The sequence below is a fragment of the Heteronotia binoei genome, chromosome 18 (genome assembly GCF_032191835.1).
Source record: "Heteronotia binoei isolate CCM8104 ecotype False Entrance Well chromosome 18, APGP_CSIRO_Hbin_v1, whole genome shotgun sequence".
In the NCBI taxonomy this organism is placed as follows: Eukaryota; Metazoa; Chordata; class Lepidosauria; order Squamata; family Gekkonidae; genus Heteronotia; species Heteronotia binoei.
This window is the reverse complement of record NC_083240.1, coordinates 27349588-27373741: the sequence shown is the minus strand read 5'-3', so window position 1 is coordinate 27373741 and position 24154 is coordinate 27349588. Positions and strand designations below refer to the sequence as shown.

Here is a 24154-nt window from a genome sequence, read left to right as displayed (position 1 = left end):
CTTGCCCAAAGGGGCTTCTGAATGGCCAATGGAGATTCAATTGGTCAGGTAGATTTAAATAATGTTTCAGCTTAAGCCGCCAACACAGTGTTGTTTGTATTCTCTCTCATTTCTCCTTCCCAGCATGTTTTTAAAATATAAATCACACCTCTTCTCCTCCGCACTTGTGTCTGTGGCCCTGCCTCCTGTGGTAGCCATTTTGTGGTTCTGCCCACCATTCTGTGCCAGAATTCCACAGCTGCCCACAGGCTCATAAAGCTTAGGGACCCCTAGACTGGATGGACCTCAGTGTGACCTTGTACTCAGTTCTGAGATGGTAAACTGTAACACTTGCGGCATCTGGAATCTAATCTTTCCTTTGCCATCCAGGTCCGTAAACTAGGGGTGGCAGTGTTTTCTCCTATTCTTACCCCACACACGACCTATTGGTCAGAGAAGCAGGCTTGATAATAATAAATAATCGGATCCACCTAGAGAAAAAAACATGATGCGAAAATCAAGCAAGATGGGCAGAGGTGGCTGGCAAGAGCAAACAGAACAGGTCCTGCCCGTTATGATTGTGAGTTCTGCCCAGCACAATCACTTCATGCTACAAGGAACGGTTCATCTGAATCCAGCTCCCTGCTTATGTTTCGAAAATGGACAGAAGTGCACCAGGGTCATCTTCCTACCTGCAAGACCTACCCTGGCACTGCATAGCAATTGACTGGGTAACTCTGCAACCAAGGTTCTGTCACAGAAACAACTTGCCAGGGTTCATCCATTCCCAGCTGAAACTAAGCCTATATACACGTGATCACATTCTGCTCTCCCACAGTAGGCTGCATTCCCCTTGGGGCAGAGAGCCGCCCTTTTGCTTGCACATGCACAATGGGCATGCTCTGTGGCACCAGCCATGTTTATTCTGAAAGGGCAGGACAGGTGACGGTGTGTAAAAATAGATGAATCATGTAGTATGCATTAACATTTATAAGCATGGCAATGTAATTCAATAATTGCCTGCTTTCCAAATGTCCAAAGGGCTTTGTGTACAATCCTCACAAGAGTCCTAAGGTAGGACTCAACCTGTTAGACACTGACCTGAGCTATTCAGGGAACAGCAGTTTTATTATTATTATTAATAATAATAATAATGGGAGGACTCTTAACCTGTTATGCATTGATCTGAGCCATTCAGGGAAGGGCAATTTATCATTAATAATAATAATAATTATTATTATTAATAATAATGCAAATTAAGAGAATAGGTAGTTGAGATGGAGAGAAAAAGACAGGCTGGCCTAAGATGACTGGCTGAGTGTAAGGGAGCAAAACACAAACTGGGGACTCCTAGCCTGCTTATGAATACACAAAACTACACTGAGTCAGACCCTTGGTCCATTTTACCTCACCTTTGATTGGCAGCAGCACTTCGAAGTCTCAGGTGGAGAACAGAGATCCAGTTGGGGCCCTTCAACTGGAGAGGCCAAAGATCGTATCTGTGAGCTTCTGCATAAAAGGCAGGTGCCCACCATTAAGACACAGATCTGTCACCGAACAAGAGGCCCTAAGCCAGGGGTGTCAAACATGCAGCCAGAGGGCTGAATCAGGCCCTGGAGGGCTTCTACGAGGCTCCCGAGCAACTGGCTGTCATCTGCTTCCTTCTCCCACTCTCTGGCTTTCTTCTGCATCACAGCTAGCTTTGCCAGGTTTGGTCAATTGCATAGAAGCTGCAGAGCAAAACCTCTATTTTCTCCATTGGCTGAGGTTCCTCCCTTGGGGAGGAAGAGAGGAGGAATAGCTTGGTTTGCCAAGCTCTCTCAATCGCACAGCAGAGCTACTGAAGCAAATCCTTCTATTGGTTGAGACTCCTCCCCCTCCTGATCTCCTGGGGAAGGAAAGTCAGAGCTTCCTTCGCCCTGTTCTCTGGATCCCATGGGAGAAATACAAAAAAAAGCACCTTTAAGACCAATGAGTGCTAATGTTTTAAGCATGTTTTAAGTTTTATTTATATATATATATATATATATATATATATATATATATATATATGCGTGTGTGTGTGTGTATATATATATAAAATTGTGTTTGTCTGTGTCCTTTAAAGGGCTTATATCTCTGCTACCTAATCTTATATGTACACACATGGCCCAGTCCAACATGGCCCAGCCAGACAAGATCTCATTTATGTCAGATTCAGCCCTCATAACAAATGAGTTTGACACCCCTGCCCTAAACGCTCTCCAGATTTTACACAAGCATTCCAGTCACAGGGCGCTGGAGTCCGCTAGCCGTACATTTTAGGAGTGCAATCACTGTATCATGTGAACAGGGCAAAATGTGAATTTTTATGCAGAGCAACTTTTGTTCATGCTGACAAGGGCCCCCGCCCCTTGGGAACCCACAAGGATAATCCATGTGTTGCCCTATTCATAGGTTTCAGAGACTGCTCTTATCCCATTCCTGAAACATGCAACATCTACAGAGGGCTAGACCAAGAGTCCAGTGTATTCACAACTGGAGGAGGAAGACCCACAAAACAGTGGTCCCCAACCTTTTCGAGTCTGCAGAAACCTTTGGAATTCCGATCCAGCGTGGTGGGAGCAGCCACAAAATGGCTGCCGCAGCTTACCTTCAGTTGCACAGTGAAAATCTTTGTGCTGCAGTGGCAGATTTTGCCAAAGGAATGTTTTTTTAAACAGCTGCACCGCCAATCAGAAGTCTTGCTGGGCAAAAGCCCCACACTGGCCCCACCTACTTTCTAAAAACACTTGGCAGGTACCCAGAAAGGTGTCAGTGGTGCCCACAGGTGCCATGTTGGTGCCCCCACACAACTCCATGCCAGCCCACAAAGATTTACAGTCTCATTCACAAAGATGGTCTGAACCCAAAAGTTACCTGCCTTTTAAATGCCTCTTTTGCTTTTGCTTTACAGATGGTAAATGGTTTCAGCGGAAGCTGTGAGAACTAAGATACAGCTTGAAAAAAGGGGTTCCAAACACATGTAGCCAGGAAGCCAGAAGGCAAAACATCCAGAATGACTCACATTGCATGCACATTGACAGGGCAGAGTGTTTCATAACCATAAGTTCCAGGTTTGAAAAAAAAAAAAAAGCACATTGTTTTGTGTCTTTCTTTCACACCAAAAACAGCACACTCTTTAACTGAGTGCTCAGACAATCCGCCTCTCACCACAATGTTTTTTATTCAAAGATTACCTTAAGCCTGCTATCAAGTTAACTTCTGGCTGAAAAAACTTACACAAGAGCTATTCACTTGGACTCTCTCTGTTCAAAAGTCCTTTTAAAAAACAAACTATGCTTCCTTTCCCCCTCACCTCCTGCCGGAGGCAAAGTTCATCCAAGGCAGCTGGCGAAAAGTGAGAACACATTCTTGGACCTGCAAATGTTCCCAATGGGTAATTGCCTTTTGGAAGAAAGACTATAAAGTGGGGGGGGGGGGGGGTGGGCAGGGAAAGGGGCTCTGAAAAGCCTGAGGAATGTCTGCTGTTTTAAGCAACGTCTCTTCCAAATATGCACCAAAGCAAGCGGTAAGAGGACCTTCCCAGAGGTTGGAAGTGGAAAGTGAAGACACAGGCTCAATTTAGACACTGGACAAAAATCATAGAACTTGCTGTACTGGGGGGACTTGTACCTCAGCCTTATATGTATGCCAACTTTCAGGTGGCAGCTGGAGATCTCTTGGGATTACAACTGATCTCCCAGCAACAGAGATCTGTTTGCCTGGAGAAATGGCCACTTTGGAAGGCAGACTCTATGGCATTCTGCTCCACTGAAATCCCTCCCCTCCTGAAACCTTGGCCTCCTCAGGCTCCAACCCTAAAATATCTAGGTATTTCCCAACCCTCAACTGGAAACCTTACCTCACATGGTTCTGATTTGTCATGACATCCAAATGTGAGAACTTAAAACAAACTAAGGCTTATTCTCCCCCCCCCACCCCCAACTCAGGATTCTGCTCCCAGACAGTGTTCCCAGCACCCCTGTTCCCAGACAGTAAGAAAAGAGAACAAACAACTCTCAGTTTCTTAAGGTACCCATCTTCAGACATCGGCATCTTTAGCCTCAGGGATGCCACCCAAAGAAAAGAGAGCAACAGCACACAAACCTCCCTGTTTGTCTGATCCCTTCACATAGAATGCAGTGACATATTTTAATTTCGGAACTTTATTTGCTTCACTGACATTTCTCTTTTCTCCCAGCAGGGACCCACATGGAAGAGAGAGAAAACAATGAAGATTGTATCAATTTACAACATTCCCCGCCGTCTCCTTTTTATCCTCACAACGAGCCTGTGAGGTAGGTTAGGCAACTATAATCACAAGCTGGGCTTGCCGTGGTGTTGTGATTTGAACACAGTGACCAAAGAGACACACACTGCCATTACGCAAGCAGGCATTGGGGATCCCTCAGGCTCACATGCTCCCTCTGCCTCCACCACACGCAGCCATCAAAATGAAGATCTTTACCATTGCTCTAGATCACCAACCGTGATGTGGTTTTGTGCCCTGAAGGAGATGCCCACTAGAATTAAACCTTAATTGGAAATGCCAGCTTGCAGGGAGGATCGCAGAGTTCAGACGAAAACCAGGTCTAATGAAATCACTGCATGTGGGACAGGAAGTGGTTGAGGCTGAGTATCTCCCAGGCTCGCGTAATTGACGTACAAAACACAAGAGATTCCTCTAAAACACATCACACTTCTTGTTTTTGAAAAGAAGCATTTCATAACTTTTAATTCCTTGCAGTAAATGACGGAGTGCAAACGTGAACAATCTAAAACATTTTTTTGAACCTGCCTCTCCATTGAAAGGGTTTTCAAGGCAAGTAAGAAATACTATTAAATGTACAACAAAAAGCCAATCCAACAAGACCCAACAGCAGCATAAAACAGAGCAGGCACTGGAACTGTTTGGACAACACATAAAACCCAAGAAACAGGAGATGTTTCAGGAGATTCAAGGACCAGGCCTTTTTTAAATGTTATGTATTCATTTGGTGGCAGAAATCACCAATACTGAGTATGGGCACCTTTGGGTAGAAATAAGTGATAGAAATCAGTGCAACCTTATATATGAATACCAGCGGCTTTTTTCTCCCTTTATCATGTCACGCATGTTAACCTTTTTATATATATTTCTCATATTTCTATAATGATATTGTTTAATCTTCTGTACTGACAAGTGTACTTACACATTAATAGTATATTGAATATAGTTACACTTTACTTCGTTTTATGGGTTCACATGATTTTTTTGTTGTTCCCGATATACTTTCTTGTACCTGTACACTTTTGTTTTTCTACTGAAGCTCCTGAACTCCTCAAAGCATAATAAAAATGTATTTGTCAGATTCTTTAAATAAAGAGGTAAAATAAATATATTTACTGCTTTAAGAATAAAAGGGAAATTTAAGGAATTTAAAAAATAATAATTACTATTTATTGGAAAAAAAGACAACCTGTGCATGATAAAACTCGGGGTAATTGCAAATATTTCCTTCCTTCCTTCCTGAAAAGCACTATTGTGGGCCATTTCCCATTTTTTGAAGGGAGGGGGGTTAATGGCGTACAGCTCTTTGTCGGACAAGAACATTCTTCACTCCCCCAAGGAGTCTGTACTGTCAGAAAATGTGGAACTGCAATATGACAGCTGTCTGTGGGACGGTCTTCTGGGGAGGATGCTGGAAAGGATGCTGGGGAAAGAAAGCAGAGCATCACACTGGCAAGGGAGATCAACAGTCTAATGCTCCCCCCTCCTCCCATCTCTCTCAAGGGTGGGGGAAGCTGGCCTAATAGGCTGCTAAGACATCCCAGAGAGATGGGGAGGGAAAATTTTCTGGTGCTTTATTATTTCCCGTGGAAAAAATTCCCATCACTAAAGACTTTATGAGGCTGTTCAGACACACAGTATAATCAGTTGTCACTGCTGTTTCATACCGGATTAAAAGTGGCTGATCAGACAGCAATATCTGCCTCCCGGTATTAACTCGTAGTAGCCCCCCCCATCCTTCTCAGAACTGGAGTAAACCACCATAAATCCAATATGGAATTCACTAGTAACATAACTGATGCTGTAGAAAGCCACTGTGAAACTGTGGTAACCCAGTGACCTCCACTGAAGACAGATGAACTCTGCTGAAATAGACAAGTGTCCATCCAAACCCACAGCTTATTACACAGTTTTAATAATAATAATACTCTTTAATTATATCCCTTTCCCCCTTAAATTTAAACAGTGCTACGTGAAGTACAGACAATATCATCTTACTAATATTACGCCAATAAAAATTCAGTTCCATATAAAGCTTTGAATTTGTTTGAATGTCGCGTTTAAATTGCCATTGATTTGTGGTGATTTCCCCCCTCATCCAATATCATAGTTCAAGTATTTGTTATGTGGTGGAAAATGCCATCAAGTCACAGCTGACTTATGGCAACCATGTAGGGTAGGGGTGTCGAACACATTTGTTATGAGCAGGGGTGGCCAACGGTAGCTCTCCAGATGTTTTTTCCCTACAACTCCTATCAGCCCCAGCCAGCATGGCCAATGGCTGGGGTTGATGGGAGTTGTAGGCAAAAAAACATCTGGAGAGCTACCGTTGGCCAACCTGGTTATGAGGGCCAGATCTGACATACATGAGACCTTGTTGGGCCGGGCCATGTCAGATCAGATTGTGTTTGTACCTATTTAAGATCAGGTAGCAGAGATATAAATTTTATAAAGGACACAAACGCAATTAAATATTTTTTTTAAAAAAAACCTTAAAATAAAACATGCTTAAAACGTTAGTACTCGTTGGTCTTAAAGGTGTTTTCTTTGTATCTCCCACATGGGATCCAGGGATCTGGACAAAGGAAGCTCTGGCTTTTTCCTTCCTTCCCCAGGGAGCCAGGAGGGGGAGGAATCTCAGTCAATAGAAGGAAGAGAGGTTTGGCTCAGTAACTCTGCTGTGTGATTGAGAGAGCCTGGTAAAGCAAGCTGTTCTGCAGAAGGAAGCAAGAGAGAGGAAGAAGGAAGCAGATGACAGTCAGTTGCTCAGGGGCCTGATAGGAACTTTCTGAGGGCCTGATTCGGCCCCTGGGCCATATGTTTGACACCCCTGAGGGTTTTCAAGGCAAAAGATGTCCATTTATTTATTATTTATTTATTTATTACTTTCAATTTATATCCCGCCCTCTCCGCAAGCAGACTCAGGGCGGCTTACAACATCATAAAATACAATCATTCGAATAAAACATATAAAACCATAATTTACGTATATCAGCTTTAAAATCATTCTATAGCGCTATTTCAGTACAGTATAGGCGGTATTGAATTCTTGACTATGATCGCCAGCATTCTGTAAGATGTCCGGTGGCAGCCCTTTTCTAATCAACCGCAAAAGCCTGTTTAAACAATTCGGTCTTACAGGCCCTGCCGAACGCAGACAAATTCCGCAGGGCCCTTATGGCTTCTGGAAGGGTGTTCCAAAGTTCTGGTGCTGCCACCGAAAAAGCCCTGGATCTCGTCATACACAGCCTGGCTTCTTTTGGGCCAGGGGCAGACAACAGATTTTTTGTCCCTGATCGCAGTGCTCTCTGGGGGATATATGGTCCCGTAGATAGGTATGGTTTGTCTTTCCCTGCCTCTGCATCATAACCCTGGACTTCCTTTATGGCCTCCCATCCAAATAATAACTACAGCCAACCCTATTTAGCTTCCAAAATCATCAGTCTAGTCTGGGCTATGGTAAGCCAGATCACACCCTATTAAGGGCATCCAGAGAATTTTCCAGAACATTTTTAGACTCTTTTTTCCAGAACACCCACATCACTGTAGACACCTCTGGGGCAATCTCCAATTTCTTCACAAGGAAGCTGAAAGACTGGAGCAGCAGCTCTCTCACAAGGTGATCCTGAGGATGTCTATTCAAAATCTCACTCACATCTATTCAATGGAACTTACTCCCAAGAAAAACACTCTTAGACATAGGTCGTTCATTCACTAGCTTTGGCAGATGGAATGGAAGAGGATGAAGCACCAGGAAGTGCTTCTGTGGTAGTGAGGGGGGATGGGCTGAAAGACTCCTTATCTTGATTCTTTTTCATGGTTCAGTAATCAAGATGCACACACAACCTAGGTAGGGAAGGGAAGAGCTGTTCACACTCACACCTCCCCAGGAAATCTCAATTAAGTCCATGTGAATCATGGCGAGACAGAGGCAATATGATCATTACGTAACACTGAGGGAAACTTTTATACATTTCTAGTACCAGAGAATGAAGACTTTTCAACATCAGGGTTTCCAGAGAATCCATTACAGCCCAAGGCAACTTTCCAAGGCGACAAACAGAAACTGCTCAGTTTTTCCTAGATCATCAATTGGCGCTCCAATTCAATAAGGCCTCTGAACAAAGGCCTCTGCTAAGAAATCATGGCAAATGTAAAATTACAGAGGGAGGGAGGGGGTTTAAAGCTTTCCACAAGCTTGAATTTCCACTAATAGAAGGGGAGGGATTTTTGCTCGTTCTTCCCCCACAATTCTCTCCTCATGCCATTCCAAGAAAGGGTGGTGTCCCCCATCTTGAAGAACAGCAACATTTCAGAGATTATTTGAGGCTGCAGTGGGGTGGGGGTAGGTGAGGAAATCCTGTTCTGCTGATGGAAATGTCTTTTATTACTGAAATTTACCATGGGATTCAGGCCCCAGGGCTCCAAGTTGATCACTTCCTTGGGGTCATGTCAAAACCCTGAAAATAAATAAGAAGTCCACTTCCATTTTGCCCACACAATAGAATTTCCAGTTTCCACATTACAATTTCCGCATGCACAGCTAAGTCGTTATTCGCATCTGTATGTTACAGAGAAATAGAAGGCCCATACAGCCATTTTGCCAAAATTGCTACAGCAAAGGGGAGCAACACAAAGCCTAGATTAACCACAACAGCTGCCTTTAACGATACAGCCTAGCAACAGATAAATCGCACAAGATTGGTAATGGCAGGTTTTCATTTGACTACCATCAAGATGTACAATGGAATATAACACCAAATCCAGGCCAACGGAGGCCCATCCGACATTACATATAACATACCCACAGCTTTGCCAAATTGCCACTTCACAAACATTTGGGGGAACACATCATGCTCCCCCCCAGGCCCCTTTTACGTGTTCTCTTTCCCAGCTCTGCTGTTTAATCAGTACCTGCTTTTGGGGAGGGACGGTGGCTCAGTGGTAGAGCATCTGCTTGGGAAGCAGAAGGTCCCAGGTTCAATCCCTGGCATCTCCAAAAAAGGGTCCAGGCAAACAGGTGTGAAAAGCCTCAGCTTGAGACCCTGGAGAGCCGCTGCCAGTCTGAGAAGACAATACTGACTTTGATGGACCAAAGGTCTGATTCAGTATAAGGCAGCTTCATATGTTCACGTACATTGTTGCGCTCTACATTCTCTGCCACTTCAACTCTCATCCTTTACCTAAATGATTCCAGTCAAGCCAATCAGGGATCACACAATAAATAAGACTCGATAAACAAGTGACTTGACTATTCTTCCAGAGTCTGTCCTTTGTTGCAGAGTGTCCAATCCTTACTCACCCCAGCAGAAGTCAACCAGATTAGTGGTTAACAAGTAGTGGTACATGTACCACCAATGAGACACAGAAGTAATCTAGGTGGGATGCAGCATTCCCTCTAAGCTCAGTTAGTGTGAGCTAGCTCACAGTTTTAGTCTCTGGCTCATACATTTTTGTTTTAGCTCAGGACGAATGGCCCCAGAGCAAACTAATTTATGCAGCAGCCAAATCACTAGCTCACAACTTTAATGCCAGTAGCTCACACAGCAGAATTTTTGCTCACAAGACTCCACAGCTTAGAGTATCAGGATACATAACAATTTCCTAATTATACATTCTCCCTCAATCTCATGTTCACCTACAAGCATGACTGACTCTCTCCTGCCAATGCTACCTGCCATGGATTTTCTGTCTGTGACCTTTGTGGCATGCTAGCACCAAACTTGGACACTCATATTTCTCTTAATCTACCCCTTCTCCCTTTCTCCCCATTCACCAGCAGGTTCCTTTGATCCGCCAGTTCCTGCTGGGCTTATTTGCCCCAGATTGTTTTGCCTCATCCCAATAATAATTAAAAATTATACTCAACAGTACTATTACAATTTTCAACTACAAATGGAAATAATTTTATTTGCTTTTGTCTTAAAGGCACAGCAATAAAATTTATTCTTCCAGAAATACTATTGAAATTTGTATCCCTATAAAACTTACTCAGAATAATGTAAATAATAGAGGCCCCTTTCACATTACCACTCTAACCCGAATGTTATCCATTGTTTGCCCAGTCCCAAGTAAAGCAACAAAGGGACGGAAATATAGCAAATGTTATTCCATTAATGATCCATTTCTGAAGTCATTTCATACAGCACTGCACTTCCCCCCCCCTGCCATTTTCACTGCATGATCTTCCTCAAAAAAATTTTAACGCTCTAAGTTGAGCGCTATAACGCTAGACCAATATAGAGGTGCCAAGGCTATATTGGTCTAGTGGTATAGCATCCAACATAGAACTTTAAAAACAACTGAGGAAGATCACACAGTGCCACTGGAAGTTCTGCAGACATTTTAAATAGCACACAGCAGTGATTCAGAAGCGCAGAGAAGAGCGAAAATGGAAGAAAGCAGTTTACCTCAACAACAGCTCAACCACACTTTGCTAACCGGACGCTACCAGCATTGTATGAAAAGGTAAATAAAATCCATTTCAAGACAGTTGCTAGAATGGTTGAGTCTGAAATGACACAAAAATCTGTAAGCAACAAGCTACCAAAACAGATTACAAAGGCTGTCTGAAAGGGGCCAGAGTGTCTGTCAACATGTAAATGTCCCTTCTTGGAAAAAGTGGGCTTTTTGTTTCTACCACAGGTATTTTGCTGGCGTGATTAATGGGATGTAAGACAGGAAAAAATGAGAACCACTAGCTAGACAATAGTGCATCACAAACAGAAAGGTGATGGAGGATTCTTAAGATAGTGAGCTTTGAATTTGTGGGCACTGCAGGAATGGTCCCCAGGCAGCATGGGAACATGAAGGCTGCATTTGTGAGATGTCTTGGTTTGATCAGCCCCTGGACAGCTTCCTCATCCAAACACAGCTGGACCAAACAATCACTGGTACCCAACTAACACTATGGTTTGTTTCAATGTATTAAAACAACAAACTGGTTTGTGAGCAGCATCCCCCTCCCCAGTGACTGCCTGGCAACAGAGGCTGCTGTCTAGGGAGGATGCTCTGCTTGCTGGGAGGTGGAAAAGACACCAAAAAAGCAGATAAACAGGGACTACCTCCTTGGCATTTGGTAGACTAATCAGTTCATTGCACAAATTCCAGCTTATCGGAACATCTGGATGCAACTCAGGAGACCTTCCTACCACTGTCAACAAGTCATAATATCATCATCATACACACAAGATTGCGCTGTTCCTCACTTAATAAAAAATCACCATAGTTAAAACCTTGCTTGGAGGCAAGATTCCCCATTTGAGTCATACTGGAAGGGAGGGGGAGAGCTACTGAATCTGGTGTCAGTTACCCAATAAGGTGGTAAAAAAAAAAAACAGTCAAAGCCATTTACCTGCCTTAAGCAAGTTTGAGCAGAGGTGTCCACAAACAGTGGTGTGGTTTATTAGCCAACTACTATTTCTGTACTCCAGCATCAAATCTCACCCACACACACACCCCATCATGAACAGAAGTCTTGCAGAACACACGAACATCAGACCTTTGGTCCATCAAAGTCATTATTGTCTTTTCTGACTGGCAGTAGCTCTCCGGGGTCTCAGGTAGATGTCTTTCACATGAACCCCTACCTGGTCCTTTCAACTAGAGAGGCAGGGGATTGAACCTGGGGCTTTCTGCATGTAAAGCAGGTTCTCTGCTTCTGAGCCATCGCCTCCCCTAAAGTTTTTTTTTCTCTTTTGCATTTTAGAGCAGAAAGGAAACAATAAGTGTTTTCTCATGCTGTTGCATATATTTCCCATGCTGTTTCATAAATTTCCCAAACTGCAGTGCAAGTGGCTGAAATCTGGAAAACAGAACATGACATCCTGGCCTTCGGAAATACAACTGAAGAACGTAAGTGCCCACAGGGAGCAACTGCTGTGCCCACTGAGCAGAGCAGAAGTCACCCAATGCCACCCTCTGGTGCCAAGCAGTCAAGTAGGTGCAGAATCACCATAAGACAGTGTCCCCAGCCCCATCACATCCAGAAGGATCCTGATTCTCATATCTAAAAGCCACCAAGATGTCAAGGGGCACCAGGTCAGCTATGTTCCCATTTGCATGTGCCCAACTCCCAAAAGAGGCATGAACGCCAAGTCACCGATCCACAAAAAACCCATTCCCTCCAGAATCCCAGAGCTGCACACCCAATGGCCACCCTTCAGAAACTTGCAATTATCTCTCTATTCATTAAGCAAGGTTGGTTAGGCTTGAGGGCAGGAGACTGGCCCCAGGACACCCAGTGAGGAGCTGACAGGAGATCTGAACCCAGTCTTTTCAGCCTTAGTGCAATACACTCCATAATATTACAGAGGCTTTCAACATCCTAGAATCTCCCATGTCTGTTGGGCTCAAAGTGACTTTTAGAAACTTTGAGCCTCTATTAGTCATCTCCTCATATGCAAAATCCCCTGGCTCTTACAAAATACTGGCTGTTTCCTACTCTCTTTGGTACCCAAGCTTCATTAAGAGACACACTACCTTGATATTCCAGGCCTCTACCTTTCAAGAACAAAGAATCCAAGTACTAGAGGTTCATGGGTTTGTGGGTAAAGTGTCTTCAAATCGCAGTCAACTTATGGTGACTCCAGCAAGGGGCTTTCAAGACAACTGAGAAGCAGAGGCAGTTTACCATTGCCTTCCTCTGCAGTCTTCCCTGGAGGTCTCCCATCCAAGTACTAACCAGGGCTGACCCTGCTTAGCTTCTGAGGTCCAACAAGATCAGGCTGTACCATGCATCCTTCCCTCCCCATGGAGGTTCTTATCCACCCCCAAACCTATTCTGAGACCCCACACTGGAGAGCCAGTTTGGTGTAGTGGTTAAGTGTGCGGACTCTTATCTGGGAGAACCGGGTTTGATTCCCCACTCCTCCACTTGTACCTGCTAGCATGGCCTTGGGTCCGCCATAGCTCTGGCAGAGGTTGTCCTTGAAAGGGCAGCTGCTGTGAGAGCCCTCTCCAGCCCCACCCACCTCACAGGGTGTCTGTTGTGGGGGAGGAAGGTAAAGGAGATTGTGAGCCGCTCTGAGACTCTTTGGAGTAGAGGGCGGGATATAAATCCAATATCATCTTCTTCTTCTTCTTCTTGTAGCTATTTTTTTTATCTTCCCTTTTAATCCCAAGGCACCCAGTTCTATCACCTACCAAAGAACTTAAGTTATTCCTGGCCTCTTGCACAGCATACAAATCCAAAAAAGAGCTGTTAGTTCCAGAGCCCAGCAAAGCAATATTCCAGGGAGACCCACAACCTTCCCTAAGGAAATTGCTTAAGACCCTCTTGAGATATTAGAATGATCCTCAGAATCCCAATCCTAGCCAGCTGAATTCCAAGATTGTTCTGGAACAGAGTGGGTTAATTTAATTCAAAATAACTTCAGTCTACATCCTGCACAAGGAGCATACTACTGTTGCGGAAGGTACACTTTATAATAGTAATAGCATACATTACTCTTTACACTGATGTTCTTTAAATTCCATTGATTGTGGCATCTTACATAACTTGATGTTAATCTACTTGCTATGTTTCCTATCTTTTATTTTCTTTTTAATACATAATATGGCTGTTGTGTTCTTGTCCAATACGTTTACTGCTTGTTTATAAATACTTCTTACTTAGCTATAGTCAATATTATTTACAACGTTATTTACATCCTTGTTCCTTTGCAATCTTGTTTGTTCTTTGTATTGGAAAACTCCAATAAAATGTTAATTACCAGAAAATAACTTCAGTCTATGACTTAGATCACAGTTTCAAACCACTGAGGTGGGGGAAGAACCCAATTTAAATAACTGATGAGCCTTCACATTTTCAAATTCATACACCGTAATGGAACAAGTCACTGGATTATCGGACAGTAGGCCCAGAGTACAGAAATCCCAATCACCAAATCAGTCTCAAAAGTTCACCAGATGACCTCATGCCAGTCATTCTGTCTCATTAGCACATAAGAAGAATGCTGAGGGATCAGGGTATCAATTCACCTAACCCAGCCCTGACCTGAATAGCCAGGCAAACCCAATCTCATCAGATCTCAGAAGCTAAACAGGGTCAACTCCAGCAAGTACTTGGATGGGAGATCTCTATGGAATACCAGCAGCTGGGAGGACAGGGGCAGGCTTTCTTCAGCAACCTCTAGACCCCCAGTAGAGGTCAGTCACCACAGGGCACCATGACTTCCAGGTGCACGCACACACTCACATGCACATAAAAATACAAAAATATCCTCCAAAGTTCGCCTAACCTAGCATGCTGCTACCCAGTGGGCAGATGCCCCAAAGGCCCACAGCACGAGTCAAAGTCTTCCCCTGCTCTTGCCCCACAGCATCTGGCATTCAGAGGTACTCTACAAAGGAACACGGAGGTCCCATTCTGCTATCGTGGTTCAAATCTATCGACGGATCTTCCCTCTCAGCCTAACTTGCTTCACAGAGTTGTTGTGCGGATAAAACAGGAAAGAGTTTCCCTGAGTTCCTGTTCTGAGTTTCTTAGAACAGTGGGATTAAAATCAAATCACCAACAGAAAGTATATACCCAGGATGTGGTTAGGAGGTCTAAAGACATCTATAATTTGAGAACTGGATGCACTAATTCAGGTAGCGAGAGCATAATGAATACAAAATGGCTCGTATGAGATCCTTGGAGATGTATAGGATGGTTTATCCTGGATTTTGTACTTGTGAAGCCTTAGCTAGTGCCTCTGAGTGATTTAGTGAATCATTTATAATGCTTGACAACAGGTTCCTCCCCCCCCCCTTTTTGACATATAAGAGTAGGCTTGAACCTTTAACTGTTTGATAGACGATTTACAATGAAGCCTTTTTTTTAATCTGCTCAAAGCAGAGGCATCAACTCTATGCAGTGCTTTTAAAAAGAAAATAATCTTGGTGTCTAACAAATCCTTCTCTTCCAACTCCAAGGGAGCCCAGGAGTCGATATTAGAGGAACCCAGGAGTCCTGGCTGTATCTATTCTTGCACACCCAAGAATCCACTGGTCCAAGCTCTACTCACTAGCTGTCTGAGATCCCTAAATGTCTTCCAGTAAATCTAGGCATCTGAACTTTTGTGCACCCAAAGATCTGACCTGGATGGTCCCAGCTAGCTTGAAGTTGTCAGATCTGGGAAGCTAACCTATGTCAGCCCTGGTTTGTACTTGGATGGGAGACTTGACAAGAAAGTCCCAGTCACTCTGTCAGCACACCTCTGCTTGTGTCTTGCCTTGAAAACCATAAGAGGCTGTGACTTGACAGCCCTTCACACACACACACTTAAAAGGTCATATTCACCTCCCCCCTTTCACAGAAGAATGACCTAACACATGGGGGGGGGGGTCAAACTTACTTAACATAAGATCCACATAGAAAGACTGTCAGATGTTTGAGAGAAGAAAGGAAGGCAGGAAGGAAACTAACTTTACATGCATTCTCCCAGCCACCAGATGGCTCGGTGAAATGATTTAAAGAGACACGCCTTTTCCAAATCAGCTGATGGAGTAGTGAGGGCTTTGAGAGCCACACCTGGCTTCCAAGCTGCAGTTTGGCCAGCCCTGACCTGAAGAAACCCAACAGCCTCTAGTTCCTGGGCCATGAGAACCTGGGAGCGCTCTTTTCCTATCCTAAAGGGAACCCTGGAGTCCAACTTCCCTCCTCTGGAGTAGGAACCCAACAGTCCACTCTCCTTTCAACCCGAAGGGGCTTGCACTTTTTTGTGTGCCTGTTTCTTGCCTAGCAGATGTGCCCTTCAGCACACTTGATGGAAGTGAGCTCTGACTTGATGGAATAAATTGCAGTAGTCAAGAGTGAGCATCCAGTAAGCTTCAAGGCTAACAACATGGGTGGCAGCAGGTTGTGAGCTTTCGTGAGTCACTGCTCACTTCTTCAGACACGAAGAAGCAAGCACCGGAGAAGAGAGCAGTGATTCACAAAAGCTCACAACCTGCCACCCATGTTGAAGGTGCTATTGGACTTTTGCTCTCTTCCACTCCTACAGACAGACTCGCACAGCTATTCATCTTGATCTTGGAATAAAACGGCTTAGTGTTTAAAGCGTCGCGGTAAAGGAAGGAACCCGGGAGTTTTCAGGAACCTGGGAGTCCCGGCTCCCCAGAATCAGCTTCTTCCCTTTCCAATGCGAAAGGAACCCAGGAATCTGACTTGCACCCCACCAATGTTCCCTTTAAGCTGCAGACTTGTGAGCAAAAATTCTACTTTGTGAGCTACTGGCATGAAAGTTGTGAGCTACTGCATCGATTATTGTGCTCTGGGGCCATCCTTCCTTCCTGAGCTAAGACAAAAATGGATGAGCTGGAGGCTAAAAATCTGTGAGCTAGCTCACACTAATTCCGCCTAGAGGGAACACTGCACCCCCCCCCCCGCTCCCAGCCCCTCCCCATCATCGCCTTTGGGGACCCAGGAGGAGTCCGCGCTGCACTCTGCTCTACTCCACCCCCTCCCTCTTATTTTTAACCCATGGAGGGACCCCAGCCCGCCCCCGCCCCCCCCCCCCCAGTGCCCTCTCCCCCTCTTCCACGCAGAGATGAACCCAGGAGGCCTCTTCCCCCCGACCCCGGCATCCAAGCACCTCCACTTACCGGATCACCTCCGCTCGAAAGCGCCGCTGGCAGAGTGGAACCGGCGGCAGCACCAGCTGGGCCTCGCGGGGAGAGAGAGCGCGAGAAAGGGAAGGAGGGAAGAGAACGGGATGGAACGTACCACTGAGCGACAAGCAGGAGGGAGAAGGAGGCCGTCCCCGAGCCTGCCTGCCTCCCTCCTCTCGCCGACGTGTTCCCAAGTCCACTTCAGTCCCATCCCGGCCTTTTCGCTCCTGGCACGAGCGGAGTTTTTTACGCTGTCCTCATTTCCTTTCCCCCCCCCCATGTTCCTCGCCTAATGGTACATCCCAGACGGCGCCTACCTGCAGGGACGGAATCTCAGGGCTGGCGCATGCGCAGAAAGACGGCACAGTGACAGGCGCAGAAGGTGGGTCGGGACCCGCCGGGAGGTCATACTCTGACCCCCCCCCCCCCCCCTGCAAGGCTCCGGGAGGGAAGAGCGCCCCGTCGCAAGCTGTGATCGTCAAGGCACCTAAAGGAGTCCCGGTGCAGAGGGAAAACTGGGCTCTTCCAGCCCCAGATTTCTGTCTCCGTTTGAGGTCGGAGGATGCACTAAGCGACAGAGCTGGTGCAAGGCAAAGTGGAGGGAGACGGCGTTTGCCCCTAATTCTTGCAGGCTGTTTCTCTCTCACTTTGTGATAAAGACTCAGCATGCAATAACCAAGAAATCCTTGGCCGTATTGATGGACAAGCAGCACAAAACCTTAATCCTCAGTCCATCATTCGTACCATGTGTACCACATTCTGTGCTCAGAGCATGAATAATCCCTACAACAGCCCTCTATGGTAGGCTAGCATTATTATCCCGTGTCAAAGATAGGCCACTGAGGCTGAGAGGCTTTCCAAGGGCCACCAAGAGTTAATCTGTGGCAGAGATGAGATTTGAACCATTCAAATCACAGCTCTTGCTACACTGGGTTGTCGTTGATTGGTTAAATGTGTTTAGTGAATTAAATTCATGGACTGAGTTTTTAAAAAGAAAATAGATCATTGACATTAATAGTATACCCCAGTTCGCCAAGCAGCAGCTGACTTCCAAACTGGGGGGAGGGGTTAAATTTTTATTTATTTCAACTTTTTTATTTTTTAATATTGTGATAAAAGTGTACTCTTTAAAATGGACAATAAAGGTTTTTTTTTTTTTAAAGGTCAAATTAAGTCACCTGTGCAAGCACCAGTCATTTCCAACTCTGGGATGATGGTCACATTACAACGTTTTCACAGCAGACTTTTTATTTTTTTTATTTTTTTTCAAGTTTACATTTTTTATTAATTAATAAAAACACAATTCTACAAGCATCAACCATAACAATAACAATATCTATAACACAAGCCATCCTGTTTTGTATATGATATACAGAGTAAATATCTAGTAAAAAGCAAAATCTAAATATTTATCCGGTAATTTACAAAGTGTACTTTGGTCAGCTTGTACATAGGCAAAAAAAGGAAACCATTTCTCTATAAACATATTCTTCTCGCTTCCTTTGTCAAATGCTTCTGAATTTTGTATAGAACCAGCTATTTTATCCATCACTATTAGGTCCCAAATTTTAAGAAACCATTTACGTTTAGAAGGTAGAACTGAAGCTTTCCACTGATGAGCTATTAATAATTTCGCTGCTAAAATAAGCATAGATGCCAATTCTTTCTTATGTTTTGGTATTTCCGAATTATTCCATAGGTTAAGCAATATTGATTCAGGGGGGAAGGGCACCTTATGATTTATAATATGTTCAATCGTGAGTAAGATTTTCTTCCAGAATTGCAAAACAACAGGACATTCCCACCAACAGTGGATAAATGAGCCAATATGGCCGCACCCTCTCCAACAGTTAGCATCTTTGGATCTTTTAGAATAAAAAATCACAGCAGACTTTTTAAATAGGGTGGTTTGCCATTGCCTTCCCCAGCCATCTACACTTTGCCCCAGCAAGCTGGGTACTCATTTTACTGACCTCAGAAGGATGGAAGGCTGAGTCAATCTTGAGCCCGGCTACCTGAACCCAGCTTCCGCTGGGATCGAACTCAGGCCGTGAGCAGAGCTTCGACTGCAGTACAGCAGCTGTGCCACTCCGACAATACTGGCAATACATGCCGGACATTTAAAAGGCAATATTTACTATTCCACCAATTCATAAATGTAAAGCTTTCTTTTTAGTTACATACTATATAAAGTCCTACCTTGATTAATAGAAATGTAACAAATACATTCAAGTCAAGGTGATGTATTCAGAGGATTTTTTCCTGTCCTTGTCAAGCTTTCAGGGCTTTCATTCCCCCTCATTTTTAATTCCCTCACTCCAAATGACACCTGGCCTTCACCTATCTTTTGCATGCGAAGGAACCCAGGAGATCTGGCCTTGTTTCCTTCTCCTTAGAGTAGCCAATTCTAGATTGGGTAATTGACCATGCATTTTGTCATCTGAAAAGGTTTTGAACCTTCAGTGTCAATCATTGCAATGTCCTGGCATTACATCTGAAGCTACTGCTTTGATGACAACTATTATTTGTACGAATGTAATGCTTTCCCCAACCAGAGCTCTCAGATCGGTAACTGGTTCCACCTGCCTTCTCTTGATCACAAATACCATGATCCGGCAACAGCATCTATAGCAGGGGTGGCCAAACTGTGGCTCTTTCACACATATTGTGTGGCTCTTGAAGCCCCCACCCCGCCAGCTTGGAGAAGGCATTTCTCTAAATCACTTCCAAGCTGACAGCTTGAAGAAGGCATTTAAAGTTAAAGCTGCTTTTTTTCCACTTCTCCCTCCCCCATCTATTTGCCTTCTTTTGTTCTTTCCTTCCTTCCTTCTTTCTTCTCTCCCCCCCCCTCACTCCGTTGTGGCTCTCCAACATCTTATGTTCATGTCTTGTGGCTCTCAGACATTTGATGTTTATTCTTTGTGTCTCTTACATTAAGCAAGTTTGGCCACCCCTGATCTATAGGTTTCATATCAACATTCTATGTTCTCTGCAATAAAAGAATCTTCCTTTTTCTCTAGGAAACTGGTTGAAAGAAGATGACCAGATATAACCAAGGCAGCTTTGAGCAGCTGAATCCTTGAATTACTATTTAACCTAACTTTAAAAAGATGCTAAAAATGTTATCCAGAGAAGCTTAGCTAATGGTGGCATGAATATCTGATTTGGTGGTCACCTACTTTGGGGTGCTCTTTTGAGTCAGGTACAAAACGAGAGATATAATGAACTAGAAGCCAGTGCGAGCATCAAACTGGAATAAGCAAATAGTGCTAATTAATCTCAGTGGCGTTACGGCAGCAAAAAAAAAAAACATCAGAAAACAACAACAAATGATTTACACTTGTGGTGTTAAAACTGAGATATGCTGAGGGGAAATCAGAGTGGGAATCTTGTGCATGCTTTCCTGGGATTGAACTCCTCTGAACTTGGTGAGATTTATCTCTGAGTAAACTTCCACGGAATTGGCCGATAAGGCTATTATCCCAACTATATCTGAGTTAAAAGGTCAGTCCAGAGGAACTGTCAGTACAAGCCTGCAGAAGTCTGCTTCTGCGTATACGTGGTTATGATCTAACTGGATGCAGTTATTGATAACTTGAGTACTTGGCAAGAACACCTGGTAGAATCCAGCCACTTAAAAGTTAATAATCACATTTATGAGTGGGGCCGTGTGGCACATTAAGAAGTAGGAGACTCATAATGCAACAGGGCTATACTCACTAAACTCAATAGATTGGGAGGGGATAGCTCTGTTCAGCTTTCATGCACAAGAGCCAAACTTGCTTAATGTAAGAGCCACATAGAATAAATGTCAGATGTCTGAGAGCCACAAGACACAAACGTCAGATGTCTGAGACCTGGAAGACATGAACATCAGATATTTGAGAGCTGCAGGACAGGAAGGGAGGGAGGGAAGGAGGGAGGAAAGCAAATAGATGGGGGAGAGGTAGAAAGAAAGCAACTTTAACTGTAAATGCATTCTCCAAACTGCCAGCTGGTTTGGCTTGGACAAGTGATTTAAAGAGACAAATGCCTTCTCCAAGCTGGCTGACAGGGCAGTGCGGGCTTCAAGAGCCACGCAATATATGTGAAAGAGCCACATGTGGCTCCCGAGTCACAGTTTGGCCACCCCTGCACTAGAGCCACTTCATTAGACTTTGATTGGTATGCTTGGTTGCCAACCTCCAGGTGGGCCTGAAAATCTGCTAGTATAATTAATCTCCAGACAACCAAGCTGAATTCCCCCGGAGAAAACGGCAGCTTTGGCAGGTGGACTCTATGGTCTGTGGTCCCTCTCCTCACCAGACATCACCCCACTCAAATCTCGAGGTATTTCCCAGTCTAGAGTTGGCAACCCTGTCAATAGTACATATATCAAAATGGGCACAAGGGGTAGGGGGATGGAAGCATTAGGCTCTAAAAGCTCTCCTAGAGGGCCACCCCATGATATATCTGTGCAGATTTCAGATGCCTGCAAGTGAAACAGAGACCATTCACAACAGCAGTGATGAATGAAAACACACCTTTGCTGGTTTTACTAAGCTCAATGTAACATCGGAAGCAAACGAGAGAACCTTTGTCTCCATTTAGCCCTATAGCAAAAGCACTGAGCTGGGTAATAACCCTCCACAGGGACTGAGAAGACCTTTGTCACAATTTGAAGCCAAAGAGAGTAACATAAATAAATCAAGTTTCCTGATAATTTTCTATAATAATTTAGCCTTGCTCCTCCTTCTCCTCCCCCCCCCCCCAAGAATGGAAGGTAATATTGCAGGGTCAACAAAAGTCCTTGGCACTAACCTTGTGATACAAAAAATTCTTTCTACAGTTGCAGAGAATTCTTGCACAATCCAGCTGGTATCACTCAGTTGCCCAAGGTTGTAAAGTCCACAGCGGTAGAAAGGAAGGGAAAAAAATACACAAGACCCAGCTGGCTCCTAAGGGTTCCACCCCACCCCCAGGAGTACGTGAAACTTTGCTTCTTGATGCACTCTCAGCTGCTCTCGAGCTTTCCTATTTATCCCTGGGTGTCAACCCACAGGGTTCAACCTGTAGCAAAGTCAGCTGTGGAAAGGGGTGGAGAGAAGAGGGAGGAGGGCTTTGTAGGGCAGGCATTATTGGCTTTCTCCCAAAGGGAAGGTCCTCTGAAACCAGAAATATGATGATGTTCCCAGATTTCCCAGAAGCCACTGCAGGAATAGAGTGCTATGCTGTGTATGCTCAAGGGAGACTTTCGATTGGTGTGCTGTCTTGAAGGGAGAAGTCTGACTTTCCTCTAGCTAGGAAGAAAGGATTACAGAATCCCATTCGAAGTAATGCTTTAGCAGCATAATAGGCATTTTTCAAAGGCCTTTGGGCAAAAGACTGCGGCTTTCGTGTCAACTACCTGAAAAGCATAAAGCTCACTGACAGCTTTGTAGAAAGCATTAAATCATATTATTTTGTATAGAACTTTCAAGTGTTCAGGGTGCTTCATCATATATTAGCTGGTTATAACCTTCATAACAACCCTGTAAGTAGGGTTCCCAATATCCAGGCAGAACCTGGAGATCTCCTAGAATTATTACTGGTTTACAGGATGACAGAGCTAATTTCCTCTGAAGAAAATGGCTGCCTTGGAGAGTGGACTCTGTAGCATCTGACTAGGGTTGACAATCCCCAGTTGGGGGCAGGGGATCCCCTGGTTTGGAGGCCCTCCCCGTGCTTCAGAATTATCAAAAAGCGGGAGGGGGAGGGAAATGTCTACTTGGCACTCTATTACACTCTATGGAGACCAGTTCCCATAGGGTATAATGGAGAATTGAACATAAGAACATAAGAAAAGCCATGTTGGGTCAGGCCAATGGCCCATCCAATCCAATGGCCCACTTGGATACACAGGGGCATCTGGGGGGCTGGGTTTTTGAGGTAGAGGCACTACAATTTCAGCATAGTATCTGGTGCCTCTCCTCAAAAGATCCTTCCAAGTTTCAAAAAGTTTGGACCAGGCCCCAAACAAGATGCCCATATCCTTCATTATTTCCAAATGGAGGGAAGGCATTTAAAAGGTGTGTGGTCCCTTTAAATGTGATTGCTAGAACTCCCTTCAGAGTTGTCATGCTTGTCAGTCACACCCTTGCTCCTGGCTCCACCTGTAAAGCCTCAGATATTTCTTGAGCTGGACCTGACAACCCTACATCTGACCTAGCTGAGGTCCTTCTTGTACCCAAACCCCAACTTCCTCAGGCACTACCTGCAAAATCTCCAGGAATTTCCCCATCCAAGAGTTGACACCCCTGCCTTTAAGGTATACCAGTGTTACTATTTCCATTTAGGGGCTTAGGGCTGACTCATAAGTTACAAGGTCCATGTGGATTTTTGGCAGGCGTGTTCTGTGTTTAGAAGCATGTTGAAATTGAATTTGGAATCATGTCTTCTTGGATTAGTTGGCTCTTCATGCCAGTGACTGGGACAAATATCTCTGGGCATCAGTAACAATATGATAGAACCTATGAGTAGCTGGAGAAGACTCTTGAGAGTCCCTTGGACTGCAAGAAGATCAAATCATTGAGTCCTAAGGGAAATCAACCCTGAGTATTCCCTGGAAGGTCAGATGCTGAAGCTGAAGCTCAAATACTTTGGCCACCAAATGAGAAGGGAGCACTCACTGGAGAAGATCCTGATGCTGGGAAAGACAGAAGGCAAAAGAAGAAGGGGACAGCAAAAGATGAGATGGCTGGACAGCGTTACTGATGTAACCAACACGAATTTGAGCAGACTTTGAAGGATGGTGGAAGACAGGAAGGCCTGCCGTGACTTTCTCCATGGGGTCGCAAAGAGTCAACTGTGCAACTGAACAGCAACAAAATGAGTAGTTGTGAACTGAGTCAATCAATGACGTTTGAGGGATCTTGATTACAAGAGTCTAATGATCAGAGCTCACGGAGTATGTCCATCCTTTTCAGTTGCTATTCTTCCCCTGATAAAAACATCAGACTATTTGAATTATCTCTTCCAAAGTACAGAAGGGCATCTATGCTTGTATGTTTGAATGCCTTGCTATTGGCTGTGTTTTTACAGAGTTTTTAGTGTTCTGTACTCTAATAGGCTCTGTGGATGTGATACTAACTGAATTGACTGTATAAATCTTTTTTGTTGTTGTTGCCCTGAAGTTTCAGATTTGAAAGCTGAATTGATTTTTCCTTTGCTTAAGCAGGACTCTATTTCTTAAGAAGCAAAATCCTCCTGGTTGCTAAGAGATTAACTTTACATGCGGCTTAAGTTTTTGGCAGCTGTAATAAAATCACGTCA

General features: G+C 44.4%; 1 protein-coding gene across 2 annotated transcripts in view; it reads right to left on the bottom strand.

The window, feature by feature from the left end:
• LOC132586770 (NADPH--cytochrome P450 reductase) overlaps positions 1-21857 on the bottom strand; it is a 71990-nt gene extending 50133 nt beyond the window's left edge. Inside the window, exon 1 of one of the 2 annotated variants that reach the window (XM_060258863.1) lies at positions 21665-21857. The gene's annotated coding sequence lies outside the window, so the exon portion shown is untranslated. Of the gene's footprint in view, positions 1-16858; positions 16939-21664 lie in introns of those variants that run through there. The other variant, XM_060258862.1, reaches the window with a different exon arrangement.
• Positions 21858-24154: the final 2297 nt, after the last annotated feature.